Source organism: Piliocolobus tephrosceles, chromosome 19, assembly GCF_002776525.5.
Source record: "Piliocolobus tephrosceles isolate RC106 chromosome 19, ASM277652v3, whole genome shotgun sequence".
Lineage (NCBI taxonomy): Eukaryota > Metazoa > Chordata > Mammalia > Primates > Cercopithecidae > Piliocolobus > Piliocolobus tephrosceles.
The window spans coordinates 65,044,213-65,048,687 of NC_045452.1; positions in this window are offsets into that span (position 1 = coordinate 65,044,213).

A 4,475-nucleotide genomic window follows, 5' to 3' on the forward strand; every position below is an offset into this window, starting at 1 on the left:
TACATCTTAACACAGTCTTAAAGAAGAAACCACTTTCCAAAATAAGCCACAGCGTGGCAATAGGTTCTGCTGCTGTGAAAACACCTAACATCTCTGCACCTCAGACAGCGGGTTCTCATGCCTGCATCTGCGTTCAGTGGGCTGCAGAGCCATGGCTGAAGTTTATGAAGAAAGTCTGACCCCATGTTGATATACAATTAGGAAGAAGTATTTTCATTGTGTTTTCAGATGGTTTTAGGTATTCTCTGCTGTCAAATGTAACAAGTGGCACTTCCATACAGGCTGTCTGCAACGCGAAGTCTGTGCTCTGGTCGACCGGCCTTTCTGCCCCAATTCCTTCTAAGTCTACTGGTCCTTCCTGCACTTGAATGGCTTTTACCAGCACACGATTTTGTAATCACACATTAGTTAGAAAACACTGGTTCAGAGTTATGAGCAGCTTCCACATTTTGTTATATGTCAAAAATAAATAAATAAATAAATAAATATCACCATTGATCACATGAGAAAGTGGTAGACAAAAGATTTTCATATTTTAATACTCACTGGAAAGCTCAGATGTCTATCTCTGGGAATAACGTAAGGTACTTTCCTTGAGATGAGTCATTTTGTTCATTTTTCAGGCCACACCTGCAAATATCTCCATCTGAAGTGGCATCATTTGTAAGTCATTCTTTATATAAAGGTGGCTGTTAGTGGAAGAAGTGGTTCTGCAGATTCATAGCTCAGAGGCACCAGTGCTCTCCCAAGATAACCATAAAATCCGCAGAAGACGCACCTGTGCACACTTCCTGTTTCTCACTCAGAACATTCCAGAAGGAACCCTGAATCCCGGTGCTGCAGCGGGACTGAAGTTTGCTCTCATCCACACAATAAACCCAGGGAGATCCCCCAGCCCCCACCCCGAGGCCATAGCCTTGGTCCTCTGTCTGGTCTAGGCGGGATCCTGCAGCTCCAGCCTAACAGGAAAAAGCAGGCACCTATATGTCAGAAAGCCCTCCCAAGGCCCGGCGAACACTTCTGCTTACGTGCCAGCCAAGTGCATTTGACAAGGCTACAGCCAGCTGTACAGCAGGCAGAGAGGTACCCAGCAAATACTCAGGGCTCACGTTACTGAGGAAGGAAGGTGGACAGCGAGGTACCCAGCAAATACTTCAGGGCTCACGTTACTGAGGAAGGAAGGTGGACAGTGAAGGTACCCAGCAAGTCCTCAGGGCCCACGTTATGGAGGAGGAAGCCAGGCAGTGAGGTACCCAGCAGGGTTCACGTTACCGAGGAGGAAAGGAGGGTGGAGACAAAGGAGCTGGAACAGTCTGTCATAAGCTTTAGCATTTACAACGCTCGCTGAAGATTACCTGATTTGATCTTCACAGCTCACAAGACAGGCAGAGGAATGACTGTTTTCACTTCCTAAAGAGATCCCGAAAACTGATGGTGACCACATGCTCTTCCCACAGGCTCCCAGAAATCATCCTCAAATCATTTCTCAGTTGTATACATGTGATAATATCTCAGTCACGTCCCCTCTGCTGCAGGGTGATTTTAATGCTGCCCTGCTGTTCCTTCGTACCCCTGCCCTCTCCTGCATTTCAGTCATGCCCACCATCCTTGGGGAGTTCGCCCCACCCCACCCCTCACTGCTGCTGGCTTGGGTCACCCTTATCTTCCATTTCCACCTGCAGGGACCTGTTCTTCCTTCAAATGCAGTTCAAACTCACTCATTGTGTGAAGCCTTTTCCAGCCATCACAACTGTCATGTGTAAAATCAGTCTGTAGAATGCTTCATTTAGGAGGTGCTTATGTTGCCTCATTGGCTGTGATCAGGACCAAATTCTGAGCAAACCAGGAGGTCCCCTCTCCCCATCTCTGCTCCAGTGCACTTAAAACAAGAATTTCTGGAAGCACCTTTTTAGTCCAATTCACCCACGGGTCTGCCCCACACCGTGCAAAAAAGCCCTGGCGGTCAGGGCTCAGGGCCCCCAGGTGGGTAAGGAGAGCTTAGTGCCTTCTCTGGACTTGTCATCCAGAGACCCACGGCTGGAAGGGAAGAAACTTGCATCTGTGAAACACCCAGGCCCCGAGACCCACTCAGGAGCAGAAAACGGGGAAGGAGCCTCAAACAGACCCTTGGGAGGGCAGTCAGCAGGAACCACGGAGGTCACCAGGAGGGAGGGAGGGAGGCAGTGAGGCCAGAGGTGATGTGGCTGGGAGGGAGGCGATGTGGCCAGAAGTGATGTGGTGGGAGGATGACACAGCATGGTGTGGGGAGGAGATGTGGCCAGAGGCAATGTGGCAAGAGAAGGAGACATGGCTGGATGGAAATGACAAGAGGGGTCTCCAGGCCTCAGACTGTGCCTGATTTCTGGATGACATTTTAATAAAGATGTTGTATCTAACTTTAAAGAAAAGTAGAAATTTAGAACCATGGTGTACATTTAAAGCACAGTACAAATATAGCACATTTCCCAAACCAAACAATAAGGCATTGAAGGAAAAAATAGCAGCTCACCAAAAAAAAAATAAAATAAAATAAAGAGTAAAAAAAAATTCATTTAAGATCAGAAATAAAGAGATCCTACAGCTCTTCTAGTCCAATCCCCACCCTAACGTGAATTGGGGGGAAAGGGAAGTAGATTCTAGTCAGTCAGAATTAAAGACAACACCTATCCACTTTACTTTCTACTTGACAGAAAACAAGAAAAGCTCCTCAAGGAATCCCAACAAACAGGAGCTTTAGGAGTCCCCAAAATGCAAAATTCACCTTCAAGGTAAATCAACTGCTAAGTGTGTATAAAGTTATTTTTTTCATTATTGCCTTCCTCATCCCCAGGGCCTTTTTTAGACCTTGTTTCCCCTTAATTGCCTCCAACACACAGGAAATTTAAACTCCACAAGTAAACTGTGTCTCAATTCACACACAGCGTCCTTTGGAGCAGACAGTCCGTTGCTCTAAGGCATTCTTGTCACCTAACCACCGAGTACAGCCTGAGAACGCACAACATGTACACACACGAACTCGGACAGACAACAGGTGAGATACGGCACATGAGGAGGAAGACGAGACAAATGAGCTTCACCGACTTCACTGACACCCCATATCCGTGAAGAAGTGACACATGCAGCCTGCTCGGGTGCCGGTGATTCCTGGAAAACAGCCAAGGGCAGTATTTGGAGAAGCAGGACCGCAGGCCAGGAGGGTCTGTGGGCTTTAGAGGGAAGGGGCGCCCCGACCAGGTGCTGGGGGCTTCAGAAGGGAGGGGCGCCCCGACCAGGTGCTGGGGCTTCAGAGGGGAGGGGTGTCTTGACCAGTTGCTGCGGCTTCAGACGGGAAGGCACCCCGAGCAGGTCCTGGGGCCGGCAGGACAAGCCCTGGGTCCCCTCCTCACTTTTCACTCCCTACTCCCGAATCTCGCCCTGAAGTTGCAGCAAGTCCAGGTATTCATTTACCCACAAAATTAAGTATCTGTGAGTAACACAAGTCAATAATCCACACAGCTCTGAGTCCACAGATACCTCCCAGAGTTGCCACCATCTCTTCTGGTAGAAGAACAGCCCAGGGGCCCACGCTGCTAGGAAGGGAGACTGTCTCCGACCTGACAATGTGGAGTCCTCAACACAAAGTCCACCTTCTGGAACCATGCCGTCTCCCACAGAAGCACTTAGGGGCATGTAGGGTTTTTTTTAACCTTTTTTTTTTTTTTCTTAAGACAGAGTCTCCCTCTGTCACCCAGGCTGGAGTGCAGTGGCACAATCTCGGCTCACTGCAACCTCTGCCTCTTGAGTTCAAGTGATTCTCCTGCCTTGGCCTCCCGAGTAGCTGGGATTATAGGTGCCTGTCACCACGCCCGGCTAATTTTTGTATTTTTAGTAGAGACAAGATTTCACCCTGTTGGCCAGGCTGGTCTCAAACACCTGACCTCACATGATCCACCCGCCTCGACCTCCCAAACTGCTGGGAATACAGGCATGAGCCATGGTGCCTGGCCCATATAGCTATTTAAATTTGACTAAAATTAAATAAAAATAGAAGTTCAGTTTCTCATTTACACTTCAAGCATTCAGTTACCCACAGGCAGCCACTGACCAGAGGCTGGTAGAGATGTCACACTCCACACTGCAGAAGGATCTATGGATGAAGTGGCTCTAAGATCATCTCGGCATCTTTATATTGAAGCTACTGAAGTTTTACTCTGATTATTGTAGACATCAGCATTCTCCCATTTAAAAATGTCAGTGCTATTGCAACGATCAGATCTGTGACTTGCCAGAAACTCTCCTCTTCCCGGACAGATAACTGGAGAGCATCTGCACTCTGCCTCCACACTAAGGGACAGCAGAGCCTCTGTGTAAAATCAGGGGGAGGAAAAAAAAAAACTCGATCCGTAGTCCCTCTCCCCGTACAATTTTGTGAATCTCCTCTTAATATTCAGAATAACTGCCAGAGTTGCAATAAACAAGCATCCCTTGACCAGGAA